The 20430-nt window shown below is 33.8% G+C and overlaps 1 protein-coding gene and 1 long non-coding RNA gene across 11 annotated transcripts in view; both read right to left on the bottom strand.

Moving 5' to 3' along the window:
• Nucleotides 1–20430, bottom strand: part of baiap2a (BAR/IMD domain containing adaptor protein 2a) — a 220519-nt gene that overhangs the window by 170380 nt on the left and 29709 nt on the right. The window lies entirely within an intron of this gene.
• LOC147846058 (uncharacterized) lies at nucleotides 563–8640 on the bottom strand. Its single transcript, XR_015481301.1, has 3 exons — nucleotides 6240–8640; nucleotides 1056–2912; nucleotides 563–865 (listed from the first exon to the last, which is right to left on the bottom strand). It is a non-coding gene; the product is annotated as an uncharacterized LOC147846058 (long non-coding RNA).

Genomic DNA, 20430 nt, shown 5'->3' with positions numbered 1-20430 from the left:
AAAGTCAGTGTTGAGGTTTAAATTATGTATTAATGTGTTCATCCAAGAACATTTCAACATGATATATTTTCAGTCAGTTTGTTTACATGGAGAGTTCCCATATTAACCTCATTAAAAGAAAAAATATTAATTAGATTAACTTAATCTGGCTAAAATCATAAACGAAGTAAACACAATGTTCACTCATGGTACAACTATGTTACTTCATGATATTAGCAACATGCTGCTCTTGAACCATGCTAATTCTGCCTATCAACATGTTAAACCATTTCTCAAAATCGATTCAAAGGGCCGTAGCTCTGCACAGTTTTGCTCCAACCCTAATCAAACACAGATGATTCATTTAATCAAGCTGTTAAAGACTACTAGAGCATACCAAGCAGGTGTGAGTTAAAGGTGTTTGGAGCTGCCAGGAGGACCATTGTTAGCAACACAGCCCAAGGAAAAAATAAATAAAAAAAAAATTTAAAAAAAACTTTAGTATTTTATAAACAATAATATAGTGTTTTGACCCATACCATAGAGAAGTGTATTATATTGTGTCTAGCATTGCATTTACCACAATTAAATGAATGCTACGTCATTAAATACTGTAAATTTATAAACTATAATACATACTGTAGCACACTTTACTACTTTACTACAGTAGAGTTGTGTTGTAGTGTAGCTAATATACCATATTTTTTTTTAGAAAACTATTTGTTTATATTATTATAGTTTTTATAGTACTACGGCAACTACAGAATTACGAAAACAATTCAAGTTCTTTACTATAGAGTAAAGTTAAAAACACTATTGTATACACAGTAGCTACTTTAAATTAGCTACTAAAGTATTTTAGACAGATTATATTTGAGATTTATTCCTATTGTATCTGCTAGATTGAAGTGCAATATAAAAATGTACATACCTTAAATCACAATATTACCAGTGTAGGATTTTCACTGCATTTTCTGACAGGAATTATACATGTAAACTGTTTTATGCATAACAGAAGAGTTGATTTGAGCAGAAATTTATAACCACCATATATATGTAATGAATGTAAACCACACATTGAAAATCTTAAGGAATTTTTAGTGTCATGTGGGGACATAATGACATGCAAAACTATTCAAACTATGTGACACGTCAAAAAAAACCCTCCAATCAATATTTAAAACACAACGTTAGCAGCATAACCATTTCTTTGAAAAAATAAAAGGATGTATATTTACTGAACCCCCAACAAAAAAAAAGGCTTCCTTCCATCATCAGTAAGCAAAAAATATGAAATCACACACAAAGTATCCATTTATTTCCAAACAAAACTCCTTCTTAGACTACTTCCAGGCTTAAACCTACAATTTTTGATTACCTACCAAGGGAGCTGTTGTCCATGCCAGCTACAATTTATGGTGCTATGGGGAACCCACTGTTGACGTTAATACCTGACTTTAGCACTGACAAGCCAGAAATAAAAGAAATAAAGTGTTAGCAATAAAAGGCTGAGAGAAAATGTTACTTAAACACACTCCGAGAAGCATTTAAGAGGAAACAAGGCTTGGAGGAGAGAGACAAGACATTATTGCACATGTGATTTATTGTCTTCTCTGGGCCCTAGTCATGCTGTCTGGAATTATTTAACAATTATTTCCAGGTGATCATGCATTATCTCTTACATAATTTGTTTGAAGGAAAGCATGATATTGGTATCAAAACATTATCAAACGCAGATTGAAGATAAGTTTGGGTTCACTAAGAAGTTGATTACACAGGAAATGTTTCTGCCTTCTATATGTACTCGCATACAATATAATACCCTAAATGTGATGCAGTCCCCCAGTATAATCATACTCAAAGCTCTTCTCCAATTTTCAATCTAATCACAAATAAAAAGTCAGAAATACCTTTACAAAAATAAACAATATACAGTTTATGGATATACAGATGCAATCCATACTGCTAAAAGTGATGTTTAGATGAATAGCCTATGTAAATATGCAATGTTTTCCTCTCAATAACAGCATAAGCACACATGAGAAAATAACCAAGGTGAGAAAAAAGAAAAAAAAAACATTCAGCAAGCATCATAATGACATATACATATGTCATTATGATACAGTATGGATACAGTATGCTTACAAGCAATTCACAGGTCAATTGACATGATTTGGTCGTTATGTTGGCCTGACAAAGCTGGCATGATGATATGTAAATTGACTACTATTCAACCAATTCTTCTTCTTTGAGAACAAATTGCTAAACACATTTTCAAGCTACAACCACCAGTCATGTCAGACCTTTAAGATAATTTTTTATCTGACTTTGATTCAGAGTTTTCCAAGAACTCAGTCAGAAAACATGGGTAAATACCATAGACTTTTACTCAGGATTTGATTTGCTAATTCATCTGGCAAACATGCTATCAGTCTGTCATAATAAACATTTTACTGGCATGTTTACTCATGGTACATGAGCAAATCATGACAGCAACATACTACTCCTTGCTCAAAACATGCTAATGCTCAGCTATCAAGATGCTAAATCATGTTAGCAACATCCTTAACCAGGAGAACAACATGCTAATTCATGCTATAGAACACATTGATAACACGGAGCCTGATAATGCCTATTCATCACGCAAGAAACGAGTTAATGACATGCTAACTCATGGTACTCATTAATTTATACCAGAAACCTGCTAATGCATGCTAAATATATGCTAGCAGCATGTTTAATTGGAGCAAGAAGTTGTTAAGTCATGCTAACATGTTAATTCATTCCATAAACCACAAACTCTTGGTAGCAATATGTTAATATTAGAAAATCATTATGCTAACCCCATGCTTATGTCAGAATTATATTATGCATGATAATTAATCCTAATCAATGCGCTTTCATGCTAGCAACATGTTAAGTCACGGCATGCACTAAATTCCAGGGGTTTCATTACCACGACGTAAAATGGGCGTGGCTCGGTCGGTGTTTGGGAAACGCCCCCTTAAAAAAAAAAACAATACTGAGAGGTCACCGATCATGCGCAGTACAGGTTCTTTTTTAGCGCGGTCATTTCAAACAGGATGATTATGGATAAAGAACCTACCGCGGTGGATAACGAAGAAAAAAAACAATCATACAGGTTATTTTTTTGTTTTTATAATGTTATATTTTAAAGATTTCATTAGCAAAAACGGCTGACCTCGTTTTACTCCGTTTTACTGTCTCTGGGCTTTTGTACTTCCATTTTAAACCAAATAATAATGGTTGTGGTAAGATTAACCGTGTTTTTGTAGTTTAAAATATGGTATTCAGTCATGTTTAAACAAATAAATACCACATTTTCTGTAATAAATCGTGGTTAATTTTTCTTTCTCGATCTTAGTTAATTAACATAACTCATATTTATTTTCTATTTTTATTTAAAGTCATCATACACAAAACAACTGGGATCAGGACAGGTATCTGATGTTAACTAATATAAAAGTGATTATACATAAAACCCCTGGGATCAGGACAGGTATCTGATGTTACTGTATATAATATAAAAGTGATCATACATGAAACACCTGGGATCAGGACAGGTATTTGATGTTAATATATATAAAAGTGATCATACATGAAACCCCTGGGATCAGGACAGGTATCTGATGTTAATATATATAAAAGTGATCATACATGAAACACCTGAGATCAGGACAGGTATCTGATGTTAATATATATAAAAGTGATCATACATGAAACCCCTGGGATCAGGACAGGTATCTGATGTTACTGTATATAATATAAAAGTGATCATACATGAAACCCCTGGGATCAGGACAGGTATCTGATGTTAATGTATATTAAAGTGATCATACATGAAACACCTGGGATCAGGACAGGTATCTGATGTTACTGTATATAATATAAAAGTGATCATACATGAAACCCCTGGGATCAGGACAGGTATCTGATGTTAATATATATAAAAGTGATCATACATGAAACCCCTGGGATCAGGACAGGTATCTGATGTTAATGTATATTAAAGTGATCATACATGAAACCCCTGGGATCAGGACAGGTATCTGATGTTACTGTATATAATATAAAAGTGATCATACATGAAACCCCTGGGATCAGGACAGGTATCTGATGTTAATGTATATTAAAGTGATCATACATGAAACCCCTGGGATCAGGACAGGTATCTGATGTTACTGTATATAATATAAAAGTGATCATACATGAAACCCCTGAGATCAGGACAGGTATCTGATGTTACTGTATATAATATAAAAGTGATCATACATGAAACCCCTGGGATCAGGACAGGTATCTGATGTTAATATATAAAAAAGTGATCATACATGAAACACCTGGGATCAGGAAAGGTATCTGATGTTAATATATATAAAAGTGATCATACATGAAACCCCTGGGATCAGGAAAGGTATCTGATGTTAATATATATAAAAGTGATCATACATGAAACACCTGGGATCAGGAAAGGTATCTGATGTTAATATATATATAAAAGTGATCATACATGAAACCCCTGGGATCAGGACAGGTATCTGATGTTAATATATATAAAAGTGATCATACATGAAACACCTGGGATCAGGAAAGGTATCTGATGTTAATATATATATAAAAGTGATCATACATGAAACACCTGAGATCAGGACAGGTATCTGATGTTAATATATATAAAAGTGATCATACATGAAACCCCTGGGATCAGGACAGGTATCTGATGTTAATGTATATTAAAGTGATCATACATGAAACCCCTGGGATCAGGACAGGTATCTGATGTTACTGTATATAATATAAAAGTGATCATACATGAAACACCTGGGATCAGGACAGGTATCTGATGTTAATATATATAAAAGTGATCATACATGAAACACCTGGGATCAGGACAGGTATCTGATGTTACTGTATATAATATAAAAGTGATCATACATGAAACCCCTGAGATCAGGACAGGTATCTGATGTTACTGTATATAATATAAAAGTGATCATACATGAAACCCCTGGGATCAGGACAGGTATCTGATGTTAATATATAAAAAAGTGATCATACATGAAACACCTGGGATCAGGAAAGGTATTTGATGTTAATATATAAAAAAGTGATCATACATGAAACCCCTGGGATCAGGAAAGGTATCTGATGTTAATATATATAAAAGTGATCATACATGAAACCCCTGGGATCAGGACAGGTATCTGATGTTAATATATATATAAAAGTGATCATACATGAAACCCCTGGGATCAGGACAGGTATCTGATGTTAATATATATAAAAGTGATCATACATGAAACACCTGAGATCAGGACAGGTATCTGATGTTAATGTATATAATATAAAAGTGATCATACATGAAACCCCTGGGATCAGGACAGGTATCTGATGTTAATGTATATAATATAAAAGTGATCATACATGAAACCCCTGAGATCAGGACAGGTATCTGATGTTAATATATATAAAAGTGATCATACATGAAACACCTGAGATCAGGACAGGTATTTGATGTTAATATATATAAAAGTGATCATACATGAAACACCTGAGATCAGGACAGGTATGTTAATATATATAAAAGTGATCATACATGAAACCCCTGAGATCAGGACAGGTATCTGATGTTAATGTATATAATATAAAAGTGATCATACATGAAACCCCTGGGATCAGGACAGGTATTTGATGTTAATATATATAAAAGTGATCATACATGAAACCCCTGGGATCAGGACAGGTATCTGATGTTAATATATATATAAAAGTGATCATACATGAAACCCCTGAGATCAGGACAGGTATTTGATGTTACTGTATATAATATAAAAGTGATCATACATGAAACCCCTGGGATCAGGACAGGTATCTGATGTTAATGTATATAATATATAAAGTTTTTGGCACAAAAGCCGTGGGATCGGGACAGGTATCTTAAGTTATAACAGTATTAATGTAATCTGAGAGGTATCTTAAGTTAATTTGTTTAATATAACATTCACTGACTTCACATGAAACACCTGCGATCAGGACAGCTATTTAGTACTGCATATAAAAGGCATTTGACACGAAACCCCTGCAATACGTACAGGTATCTGAATCAAACGGCTGTTTTCACAATCTGCGCATGATCCGTGACCTATGCAAATTCACAGATAGGCCACGCCCACCCGATGACGCAGTAGCGGTTACGCTGTACTGAAACCCCTGGAAAAAAGTGCCTGCCGTTAAGTCACATTAACACCTCATTAAGTTATCTTTTTAATGCTTTGTCTGGTGGTTGTTGTTTTTTTTTTTTTTATAACAAAACAGTCTCTTTAAAATATTTAAAATTAAGGCTAACAAAAAAAATAAAAAACTCAAACTTTCTCCTCAAACATCAATGGTGTTTCTATTTTTTTAAGGCTTAATAAATGATTGACGCTACAAATGTTCAGAAGCCAACAACAGCTGGCCTTGTGCTTGACAACATGCTGGCAGTGCTAATCTACTGCGGCAGAGGTCTGTGCATGAGCTCTCGGCAGACGGAGCACATGTTGTGTGCAATCAGAGAGGAATGTGTGGAAGATACGACTATATCAGTATAATGACTAGCGTACATCGACTGTATCAGTAAAATGACTAGCGTACTGTTCCTCCCCCCATCAGACCCCTGTTAGAATCACATAAAGGGGCCAAAAAGAGAGGGATCATCTCTTTCTGCTCTCTCTCTCTCTCTGTTTCTGGGAAGGCCGTATGGAGGCTTACTATTAATATGAATACAAATCTCTAATTCAAGCTGAATGATAATGAATCCTCATAAACTCAAGCCTGCCAATGTGTATCCCATATGGTTTTACTTCATTGGCTTTGATGGTAAAAGCAGTGAAAAACACAGGATTAAAATGGTTTATAGTACATTCTATAACAAACATACTTCTTATTAGATGGCCTTTGAGAGTATAACATTTGATGCAATACATGCTGACATATTATAATCACTGTAAATGTAAATAACTATAGCCCAAACTCTTAAACCTCACTACACCCCACACACAAGCAGCAATTTTAGTATTTTTTTCAGAATAATATGTAGTTACAGAGTAAATACGTGGTCTTGGAGGTATTTTGTGTAAGTACATAGTAGTTAAAGCCAACGTACAAAGACATGAATGCAAATGACCATGAACAGCAATTAAGCATTAGCTTTCTTTCAGACTCAAGAAAGACTCATAGGAAAGGCATACTTTTGTCCACATTTCTGTTGTGGAGTGAATAGCACAAAACTTGTGTTCAGTTTTAATTCAAAAGAGATTAGGGTAAATCTAGGTTTGGTTATTCGGCTAATGAATTGCTGCAGTTTAGTCCTGTACCAGGTGAGCTACAGAGCAAGTCTACATCATAAAAGCAAGAATAAGCTGTTTGTGTTGTGCAAACTTAAAAATGCAATGGTTTAATAAATAAATAATTAAATAAAAGTGTCAAACAACAAGATATCATATTTAATAAAATTCACATTTACATCAAATTAGTGATTTACAATTAATCATTTGGCAGAGGATTTTATACAAAACGATTTATGCTGCCAGTAAAAATAAAATAAGCAACTACATTTTTAAAATGCCTTAATGCGCTTTTAAATTAATTAAGCTTAGTTTTTAATAGCAGATGGCACTCTATGCTGTTTTTTTTTTTGTTTGTTTTTGTTTTTTTAAAGCAGATGCGGCTCTAGTCTAGTTTTTTTTACAGCATATAGCGCTCTAGGCTAGTTTTTTTTTTTTTTTTTAAACAGCAGATGGTGCTCTAGTTTAACAGCAGATAGCGCTCTAGGCTAGTTTTTACCAGCAGAAGGCACTCTAGGCAAGTTTTTAACAGCATATGGTACTCTAGGCTAGTTTTAACAGTAGATGACACTATGCTAGTTTCTAACAGCACATGGGGGTCTGTAAGTTTTTAACAGCAGATGGTGCTTCAGGCTACTTTTTAACAGCACATGGTGGTCTAAGCTAGGTTTTAAACAGCATATAATGCTCTAGGCTAGTTTTTAATAGCAGATGATGCTCTGTGCTAGCTTTTAAACAGCAGATGATGCTCTAGACTAGTTTTAAACAGCCCACGGTGCTCTAGGCTAGTTTTTAACAGCAGATGGCGCTCTAGGCTAGCTTTTAACAAAAGATGGCGCTCTAGGCTAGTTTTTAACAGCAGATAGTGCTCTAGGCTAGTTTTAAATCAGCACATAGTGCCATAAACTAGTTTTTAACAGCACACGGGGCTCTAGGCTAGTTTAACAGCAAAAAGTGCTTCAGGCTACTTTTTAACTGTATATAGTGCCCTAGACTAATTTTTGAAAAATCGCAGAACTTATCTAGGCTACTTTTTTAACAGCAGATGACACTCTAGACTCGTTTTAACAGCATATAGTGCTCTAGACTAGTTCAACAGCAAATATAGGTATAGGCTAGTTCTTAACAGCAGACGACATTATGCTGGTTTTTAACAGCAGATGGTGCTCTATGCTAGTTTTAAACATCAAATGACGCTCTACAGGTAGGTTAGGTTTTAACAGCGAATGGAGGTCTAGGCTAGTTTCTAAAAACAGACGACACTCTACACACTATGCTAGTATTTAACTGCAGATTGTGCTCTAGGCTAGTTATCTAGTTGTTAATCATACACTCAAATGCATTTGGCTGTGTTATGCAAGTTGTAGTTGTTGTTTTTTTTTTATGTCATGAGATAAAAGTCACTATGAACATTCTGGCAATTTAATTACATTTTCCCCAATTAATTTGTCATGAATTCTTCCTCAAACTATGTTTCACAGTTCATCAAATGACATACCGAAATGTACATTTATAATAAAAGGTAACAGAAAAACAACTGTTATAGATTAAAAGTTCAAAACAATTACAATCTACTTTAAGGTTTGTCAATAGCTTTTTTGAGAATAGGATGTTAACATATTTTTACATACATTTACAACATATTTACATAAAAATGAAAAACTTTCTGACCAACACTATACACATTATATTGTATACAAGCAATATGCAATTAAGTGTTTATATTTAATATTTGACTTGATGTTTAAACTCAAATGAGTAAAACGATACTTAGTTACACTTTTATCAAAGTGAATTTAATTTGTGCAAAAAAATTCTATTACAACAAACCTGTGACCTATTTTGGGGTCACGACCCAGCAGTTGAGATAATACTGTAAACACATTTATCTGCAGGTTGCCCTTAAAAAGAGATCTATTTGGCAGAGTTAAAATGTATACATCAGCCCATTTAATGCATGAAGAAATGTCTGAACAAGAGTGCAAGCAAAGCACTAATCAGTTAAACAACAACCAAAAGAACATCCATGCTAACTCATTATGCTGTCTTCTGCTCAAACTAGGGTTGAATTTTATTATAAAAACTCACTTATGCCAAAACCCTAGAGTGGCTTAAAGATCCTCTTATTATGTCCGGGAATTCCCAGAATGCTCTTCAATGGCTGAACCACACCACACCAAATGCAGGAGAGAAGCACAGTGTTCAGACACACGCATAACAAGAAACCTTCATGCTTCATCTTAACAAATAATACTGACTGTGTCAATTGAACAGGTATAACAGCAATATATATATATATATATACATATATATATATATATATATATATATATATATATATATATATATATATATATATATATATATATATATATATATATATATATATATATATATATATATATATATATATATATATATACATTTTTTTCCTCCTCACAACGTCTGATTCCTTCAAACCATAGTTTGAACCTTCCTTTCATGATGAGCATGATATTAAATGCTAGAAGAGCACTGCAAAAGACAACCTTGAGTAACGTTAAGCTTTTAAATAACGACAGACATTGATAAACATGCATTGCAATTTTCTAAGTCCCAAGTTAAAACAAAATGTCTCATCACATATCAAATGTGTGTGCATTTACACATACACACACTTTACAATGCCTTTTGAATTAAAATATTATCTTTATTATATAATTTACAGCTTATTGAATATGGTGTTTTTTTCTTTGAGTACTCTGTAGCAAAAAGGGAAACATTATTTTAATATTATTTTAGTATTTATTAACTATTACAGTACTTAATGTTTTGAATAAGCTTTAGTTTTTATTTGAATTTAGGTCAATTATGCTAATTTTTAGTTTATATTTTTTCATTATTTCTATTCAGGTAAAGCAATTAAATAAATTATGATCATTTTAGGTAATATTTTCATTGTTTCAATTAATATTTTATTATCCATTCATATTTGTTAGATTTTATTATATTTATCATATTTTTCCTTTATTTTCATTTTTTTCTATTGATTTAATGTACATACATTTCAGCTCTAATGTAGTGCTTTTATACCTCAGATTATTTATTTTAGTTAGCTGCCAGTCCCACATTTTTCATTTTTATTGACGTTCTTGCATCTAAAATTTATCAGGCATGCAAGGTTTTTTTTTTTTTTCTATTTCATTTGAGCTTTAATTTGATTTTTTTTTTTTTAGTTAGTTTGAGTTTAGGAAACAATAACACTAAAAATATTTGTTTTTTTTTCCAAAAGCTTTTTAAAAACGTGAGAACATGTTAAAGTTGTAAAAAAAAAATAATAATTACCTAAAAACTGAAATTATTAAACAAATTAATTATTTATTCAATCTACACTGCAAAAAATGCTTTTCTTACTTAGATTTTCCTATCTTGTTTCTAGTCCAAATATCTAAAAAGTTTTAAATCAAGAAGGATTTTCTAGAAGAGCAAATTGTATTGTCTTGTTTTAAGAAATAATATGCCAAAATTAAGTAAGTTTTTCCCTAAACCAAGCAAAATAATCTGCCAATAGGGTAAGCAAAATAATCTTAGGTTGAAAGGGAAAACAAGATTATTTTGCTTACTCCATTGGCAGATTATTTTGTTTCTTTTAGGGAAAAACCTACTTAATTTTGACTTATTATTCTTAAAACAAAACAATATGTTTTGCTCGTCTAGAAATGCTTCTAAATTAGTCCTCCAGGATCGTGGTTGAGAAACACTGATTTATTAGACCTTAATGTACATCCAGCAGCCACAGGTATTTTTATCATTATTTTGCAAATAATACAAAACATAATGTTTGTTTGTTGACATTCAAAGTGCCAGTATACACTGCAGCTCTGCACAGGAAGTTTGGCCAGAGGAGAAATGGCCATGCCCAACTGAATGTAGTTTCTCTCAAGGTTTTTTTGCCTTCACTTTCGTCAATTGGTGAAGCTTTGTTCCTAGTCACTGTCGCCACTAGCTTACTTGGTTTTGGGACTTGTAGAGCTGTGCATCAATGACTTTGCTCTTCAGTGTTTGGACTTTCAGCAGTGAAATTTAAAACACACTCTACTGAACTAAACTGAACTTGAAGAATTCTGAAAACTAGACTGACACAGTTTGCTAGAACTTCCATGTTGAGCTGCTTAGACACAATCTACATTGTAAAAGCGCAATAGAAATAAACATGACTTTAATTTACTTTAATATATTACTAAAGAATACCGTTTCAGCTAAAAATCTTCATTAATGATCAACCAAAGGAAAAAAAAATGATCATCAACATCTTAGATGGCCTTATGCTAAACAAATTATTAACAATTTTTAATTTTTCAACTAATCCAACTATCTCTTCCCCATCATTATCACAGATCCTATATAAATCCTGTCCTCTAGCAGGGCTTCATGTTTCGATTTCTTTCACGAGTGTCTCTCTCACTGAGCACTAAAGCTTCTTGTATAATTTTGCTTAATTACAACATGCTCAAACAGACCCCTCCAATCAGACTTTAGCGTCAGAACAAGACAAAGAACAAATCCTGTATGACTAATGCAGTCACTGTAACATTATGTAACAGAACGAGAGAGAAAGAAAAAGAGAGAGAGCGAGAGAAAGCCTGTTGTGTCAGACTGTAATAAACAGCTCGGGCAATCGATGCCGTGCCATTGGCTGAGATAAGCGTCTATCTAGATTCAATTAGCTCAATTAAAAGAAGCTGGTCTGAACAGTGTAAGCGTGTGTCTTTCAGTTTAACACATCACCTCCTGACCCTGTGAAGACGCTTTATATTACTGCAGCCCGTGTGTCTTCTGATTGATAGATTTATTTTGGAGACCTTAATTAGAGGTGGATCAGTCATCCCTTTATCATTAGACTACTTTGTTCAATACACTGCAGAGCTTCAGCCATCTTGCTGGATAATTTGTCTTAAAAAGGTTGCACAGCAAAATCCCAGTAGACCAGCAGTTTCTGAAAAAACTCAGACCAGCCTGTCTGGCACCAACAAACATGCCACGTTAATCACCTTTCTTCCCCATTCTGATGCTCGATTTAAACTGAAGCAGATTTTCTTGACCATGTCTACATGCCTAAAGGCATTGAGTTGCTGCCATGTGACTGGATTAGAAATTTGCATTAACAAGCAGTTGGACAGGTGTACCTATACACTGCAGAGTTTCAGCCAAACACTCGACCTGGAGTTATACTGTAGGATTAAAGATATTAACAGTGTTCTGGAAAGTTTCATTAAAATAATGCATTACAATATCGAGTTACTAACCAGAAAAGTAACTGGTTGCATTAGTTTTTATTGTAGATAAGGTGTTATGCTACTTTTCAGTTTAGGGCATTAATTGCGATTAACTAAAAATGTTTCTAAATCACAAATTTGAAAATTGTATTCGAAATCAATTCGAATTTGAACATGTGTGCCTGGAATATGCGCACACATCATATGCACACGTGCAAGCCATGCAGTTTAATTGGAAATAACGAACTTGTGCTCAAAAGATACAATGTGAACAGCCTGTTTTCACGTCAGCGTCACATAGAGGTTTCTATCTTCACAGGGCAAAAAAAAAAAATTTATTCTGTGGGCACATAGAAAAGTGCACACAACTGATCTACTATAAAAGTACTTCTACTTATGTTTCAGATTCCCACTGCAAAGCATTTCAAAATTGGCGATTGTAATTGAAATCGCAATATTCATTCATTCATTTTCTTATCAGCTTAGTCCATTTATTAATCTGGGATCGCCAACTTATCCAGCATATATATTACCCAACAGATGCTCTTCCAGCTGCAACCCATCACTGGGAAACATTAATACACACCCATAAACTACGCACAATTTAGCTGACCTAATTCACCAGTACAGCATGTCTTTGGACATGTGGGGGAAACTGGAGCTCCCGGAGGAAACCCACGCGAACGTGAAGAGAACATGCAAACTTCACACAGAAATGCCAACTGACCCAGCCGAGGCTCAAACCAGCAACATTCTTGCTTTGAGGCGACAGCACTATCTACTACGCCACCGTGTTGCATGAAATCACAATATTGTTCAAGAAAATAGTGATAGGTTTCTTTTGCCCATAATTGAGAGCCCTATTTGAGCTACTTTTGCATTACTTTTACTTACCTGGCTGAGGCATGTCTTTCAAAAAAATTAAAAAAATAATTAAAATAATTAAAATATTAATAATTTAGGATAATCTTATCTTCTGAGAACCTCCTGAACTGAGAGCTTTAAACATGCCATATGTACAGATTACCTAAGGTTAAAGCAACACATTTGCTATTTTTGTGCTTTTTGTCTCAAGTAAAATCACTTTCCATTGGAAACAATTCTCAAATTTCCTCTTCATTTTTGTCTGTTTAACGCTACTACATTAATTTTAATTCAGTTATTTATAGTTTAAAGGTCCCGGGAAGTGCTTTGAAATGAGCATTTATTATTTGATGTTTGATGTAATCTCAACTAAAAAAATGTAGAGAAGGTGGGACAGAGTAGCTCCTCCACATTTATATATATATATAAAAAAATGGCAATACCATTTCTATTTATCAAAGCTTTGCCAGCGAGAGCAGTTGAGCAAAAGCTCATCAAAAGAAAAGCATCTTAAAGGGGGCAGGACATGTCAGATGCTAGAGAGCATTTGATTGGTCAAGATTTTATGACAGTATAATGTGATGTGAGAAAAAAAAATGTTGATCGATTTAGGTAGAATGACAAACTGCAATGTTTGTGTTTATGTTTGTGTTATATTTTCTAAACATGAATTTTCTTACTGTTTTGTACACACTAACTAATAGATATCCTTAAAACTTACAGACTAAAACTAACATCTTAAAAATATATTATAATTTTCACAAGACCTTTAAAAAAAAAAAGTAGAAAAGTATTACTTAAGTAATGCATTACTTTACTTGTTACTTAGGAAAGTAATATTACATAATCAGCATTGCCTAGACACAGACTGAATATATTAGTAAAAGTACAACACTTTTTATATATTTGACGTTTTTTACTAAATTCATTGCATAATGCACAAGCTTAAATGTATTTTAGAGTTAAATTATAACATCTAAATGTGTTTTAAATGTTCTTTTTTTGCTTCTGTAGTAAACAAATCTGAAATTTTAACATCTAGTAAAAGAAAATGAAATGATGTTGCATTAAACATTTGTATATTTTTGATAGAAATTAACATGCAATAATGTGATATTTTTCATATTATTTTAACCTAAAAATAGACAATTTTACTATTCAATTCAATCCACCTTTATTTGTATAGCACTTTTACAATTGTAGATTTTGTCAAAGCAGCTTCACCTAAATGGTCATAGTAAATTGGAACAGTGTAGTTTAGTTTTTTAGTGTTTAAGTTCAGTTCAGTTTAGCTCAGTTCAGTGTTGTTTAAAATTACTACTGAGAGTTCAAACACTGAAGAGCAAATTCATTGATGCGTAGCTCTACCACTATTTTTTTTTTTTCTGTGAATATTGCAACATATTTAAGATTCCAATTCTCAAATAATTGTAAAAAAAGAGGAAAAAAAGAAAAAAAAAAAAATTATTTTGCCATTTAATTTGCTTAATTTTGATTTTAAACTACACTGTAGAACCCAACAGTCAAATTTATCAAATATAACGTGTAGGTAACTCAGTTTACTGAAAGCTGCTCATTTAAAAGGAGTTTTGAACTCTGTGTTTAACGTAATGAGTTAATTAAATACCTCATTACTTCAACTTAAATGAAGCAAGTTTATAGTACTCATAGATTATTTAACTGAAATTGTTTGTAGCAATCAGTTTCCTCAAACAGTTTGAGTTCCCTTAACTTGAGTTGCATTTATTGGGCTTTACTTTGCTCAATTTTCCTTTGTTTACTCAACTGGATTAAGTGCACAGTACTCATTAGGATTAATATTTGAACTTGTTTGTTGCAATCAGTTTGAGTTACCTTAACTTTTTGGATTTTACAGCACATTTAATTTACAACAGATCAGAGCTGCTAGATTAACAACATGCCAATTCATCAACTTCTCCCAAAATACATGAAAACGGCCATTTAAGTGGAACAAGAACAAAGTAAACATTCAAGTAACTTGAACAGTGTGTATCTGATGTAAATAAATTACATTATGTAAACACTACATTATGACACTATTCTCTCTACAGAGATCAAAATGCATTGTTTGTCACAGGGGCATGCATGAAATGTTCCTGAATAAAAGTTAAAGTATCAAACTGCAGTTCAAGTTGACAAATTAAAAATGAAAAATCAAAAGTACATGAAACTTAGGAGGAAACGTGGATAGCGCGGTGACACAATGATGTTAATCGAATTATATGCTGTAACATGTAAACATGTAACAGGATCATAAAAGGAATATTCAAAAAGCAATTCATGTTGTAAGAATTGAAATATTACAAATATTTTTGATGTCTTTGACAATTCAAAACATGAGCTGAAAACAGGGCCAATGGACTCCACAACCCACCAGGGGGGAATGCGGGAAAAACCAGTTCCTGCTGCATTTGCATCCGAGTATGCTGAAACTCAGCTTCATCCCCCCCAACTCACGCATATGGTCATTTCAATGTTTGAATGTTCTAGATTAACCAAACTGACTTTAACTATCATGTTTGATATCATTTGAAATGTCTCAGTGCGATTGGTACAATGGTCTCATTCTCTCAGAAATAGACATAATCAAAACAATAAATATATAACTTCAGGCATCTTTTGAACCACTGTGAAGGGTGTGACTTTCCCTTTTGTTATTCACACCCCCTTCCTTGAGGGAATTCTTGGATTATTTAAGGTAAGGGTTGAGAAAGTCTCGGCGCGATTCTGCCTACCCAGATCAGCCCATAACATGGAGCCTAGGCTCCACGTTATGTAAAATTTACACGTTATGTAAAAAGTCAGGAATGCATCTTTTAATCTTGGATTTATCTTTGATAATTTGATGTTTTGTATTGATCGTTTATGAATTGACTGATTGAATTTGGCATAATACATTTACCTGACTAATAAATTATGTTTTGAATTATTCAAACCTTGTGTTATTATCACTGATAAATGTTGTTGTCCATAGCACAAGCCACTGTACAGGTTAGTAACGGACTAAAACATGTTAGACGGAGCAGCGTGGCACGCTATACAATGTTGGTAGAGATCCGACTAACAAATTGGCATTTATTCATGTATACTTGGACTGTAAAAGGCCAACTATTTAGAACAACAAAATATTGTTGAAACTACTTTAAATGTGGATATTTAGGCCTTCATCTACAATAGTATAATCCTGTGCGATTATTATTAAAATACTTTGTCTTGAATTAGTAGAGAACAGATCTATGGGGACCACATAAAAAATCTCCTAAATTGAGTAAGTAGTGTTCTGCCTTTCTAGGAGAGTGGTTAATCGCCTCTGTTTAATGACCAAGACTGACAAGCTTGTATTAAGAGATTGTATACCCGGCCGGTGCAAGACTCGAGATGCTATCGGAATCTGAGTAAATGAGAATAAGGTATAATAACAAATCAAATGAATATTCAATCATAATCTAAAATAATGTGAAAGGAAACAAAATAATCTTCTCAATGTTTTATAATTGGAGTCAGATAAAACGAGGATAAACATATTAATATTCTAAACCATCTCATACTAAAATTGGAGTCAGATATGAGTTAAGTTTAATATAAATCAACATTGTGCACTGGAAAGACCGAACATGCAGTGAACCTTCATCCACCATTGGATACCGTCATTGAACCAACTGGCTGGACCCTACAATGTAAACCCCTTAATTATATTATTGTCTTAATTAGACTAAGGCACATAATTCAATTAATGATGTCCATGTAAACGTAGTCAATGTAAGCCATTGTGAAAAACAAAATAAATCACAAAAGATATATAATAATACTAATAATAATTTACAAGACACTTAAAATTCTAATCAAATCGCTGTGATTGTACATGTCAGAGTTAAACATGCAGCCATGCAAACAAGCAAAATAATTATACTTTTTTTTTCAGCAGTACAACATTTAACCAAATCTATTCATTGAAAACAAATCTATTCACTAAGGGTTCCGCATTTCCTTGCTCAGCCTCAGTTTGTTTACACACTCCAATAGTGTCTTTCTCCCCCTTGAACTTAAGGACACAAATAGACAACCTCCATTTCCCTGGGCTGAAAACAAGAACAGATTGTTCACCAGAGAGTCCTCTTTGGAGTTCCTGAGGTGAAAGTTGACCTCTTCGAAGAGATCTAACAAAGTCTTGCCCTGTTTGTCTCAGCAGGATCGACCTCAGCAACCCAGACCTAATGAAATAATGCTCCTATAGGGAAAGAGCCATTTGAGGCCATTTCCTCTATAATGGCCCAGCAATAATAATAAAAAAGGTTAGAAATGTAGCCTTACTCTCTCCTCTAAACCCATTCCTGCTCTAGTCTTACCAACCGCTGGTAAAAGAAGAGCAGAAGATCCTCCGTGACCCGTCGACAGCACCTCCTCCTGAATAATTACAGAGCCACATCTCCACACAGCAATTACACAGCATTTCTCTTTCTGTCACCCACACGCCTCGTCCTCTCCAAGTGCTGCTCCCACATTCATCTGCTCTCTCTCGCTCAAAAGGCCACTCTGAGATCTTATTCGCCACTCACTTTTGATAGATATTACAGACAAATATTCTGACCTTTACAAAAAAACATCACGTTATTACAACTTGGTGGTACTTGCTTCAACTATGGTACTTTTTTATGACCTGGGGGAATATATTACATTAAAATGACCTTTTTTTGGTTATATTTCATTTATATTGACACTAGGGCTGCGCAATATATCGTATCAGCATCGTTATCGAAATGTGTGCATTCACAATTGTTACATCGCAGCATCTGCAATGTGGAGTTGGGATTATTATTGTTGATCAGCAATGAAGAATGTACAGTGTTTACATTTTACATTACATCTGATTATTCAGTAATCGAGGCAGGACAAATAAGCAATCTGAAGCATGAGGTGGCGCTTCTCAATAACAGATCGAACATATCAGTGTTGCAATTCCAAGAAATACATTTGCTGTTTATAAAAGAAATACATCTTAAAACTTTGTTACATTTTTCCCTCTTCATTTACAAATATCATGATATTTTGGGGATGATTTTCTTGTGAGATATTGCTGATATCATGATCTATCATTATCGGGGGCAAAATATCATGATAATATCTTATCGTATTTATATGTACCTGAATATCTGTCTACTTCCCTCTATCTTATTTATTCTTGCGATTTCTTTGACTCGTCTGCAAGATTATTCCAATCAAAGTAAACGAATTCATTCCAAATAGAGTTTGGAATCTGCCAACAATGTATTCATACCACAATGTAAATCGCAGCAAAATAAAATATTGAAATGTCCGATTTTTCCAATATTGTGCAGCCCTAAATTTGAAACTATAACTCATGTTTGTTTGCTCACTTCATTTGTAAAGAAATTCACACTTGTTTTTGAAATAGTAGCACAATTTGATTTATTTACATGATTTGAAATGATTGTTTTCTTACTAATTTGTTTATTAATGAGCATTTACATTAAATTTAGTCAATTGGTGGATGCTTTCATCTAAAGCAACTTACAATAGAGGCATTCATGATTCAACAAGAAAAGGTAATACACACAAGTCCTAATTATGAAAAGAACTGTTACTGCTCCGTGAGTTAAGCTGCATATACACTGCAGATCTCGTTGGTCAATTCCTATTTTTGTGACTGCATCTGATTTTTTTAATGACCTGCTTCAAATCATCTTTTAAAAGGGACTCGTATCAGATTTTCTGCATTTACACACTGATATTTTAATATTTTTTGACAGAATTATTCTCATTTGACCATCTTATAGACCATTTTAAACCAGTAGGCAACTTAATGTGATGTCCATGGTTTGATTTTATCACGTAATATTCGTAATAGTTTTATATTATTTTATATTAGTTACATGTCGGATATTGTGGTCTAGTCTTCTCTCTCTCTCTCTCTCTCTCCCTCTCTCTCTCTCTCTCTCTCTCTCTCTCTCTCTCTCTCGTTAATGTGTAAATACTTGTGCTTTTTTAGTCCTTGTGTATGAGGTTTAAGGTTTGGGACTCTGCTGAAGTCTGTTCCAACATGCAAGCGTCAGAGATGACGTCATTCGCTAGGGTTTTTAATGATGCGTGACTCGCATTGACAGGTGAAAATTCGATCTACCTGCTTACACTGCAGAAACAAGAACCCAGATCTGATTCATATCGGAAAAATTTCCACATATAAACAAGGCCAGGACAATGCAGTGGGGCAGTAGATAGTGCTGTCGCCTCACAGCAAGAAGATCGCTTGTTCGAGCCTCGGCTGGGTCAGTTGGTGTTTTTGTGTGGAGTTTGCATGTTCTTCCTGCTTTCGCATGGGTTTCCTCCGGGTGCTCCGGTTTCCCCCACAATCCAATGACATACAGTACAGGTAAATTGGGTAGGCTATATTGTCCGCAGTGTATGAGTATGAATGAGTGTGTGAGGGTGTTTCCCAGAGATGGGTAGCAGCTGGAAGGGCATCCACTGCGTAAAAAAAAAACGTGCTGGATAAGTTGGCAGTTCAGTTGCAGTCCCGTTTTGGTGATCCCGGATTAATAAAGAGACTAAGCGAAAAGAAAATGAATGAATGAACAAGGCCTGAACCTGATTAGAATAAACTGGAATCTATGTGATTTTATACAGTTTACACGTACATGGGCCACATGGGAGAAAAAAATAAATAAATAAATAAATAAATAAATAAGTAAATCGGAATTGATTCACTAGAACCATGCAGCGTAAATGCAGCGTTAGGTGCTAGAGTAAAGGGGAGTGATTTTTATTCTTTTTTTTTTAAGGGAGTGAAGAGAGAGGAGTAGGGCTGCACAATGAATCAATTCAAGATCGATATCGCAATGTGCGAGACTGCAATAGTCACATCGCAGTGATCTGCAATGTAGTTGGGATTATACAGTTGACAACATAGTGGAGTCATTTTAAAATTTGACTTCAGATTGAAGGTTTAT

The sequence above is a fragment of the Danio rerio genome, chromosome 3 (assembly GCF_052040795.2).
Source record: "Danio rerio strain M-AB ecotype USA chromosome 3, GRCz13ab, whole genome shotgun sequence".
Classification (NCBI taxonomy): domain Eukaryota; kingdom Metazoa; phylum Chordata; class Actinopteri; order Cypriniformes; family Danionidae; genus Danio; species Danio rerio.
The sequence above is the reverse complement of the archived record's forward strand: the minus strand, read 5'-3'. Positions and strand labels throughout refer to the sequence as shown.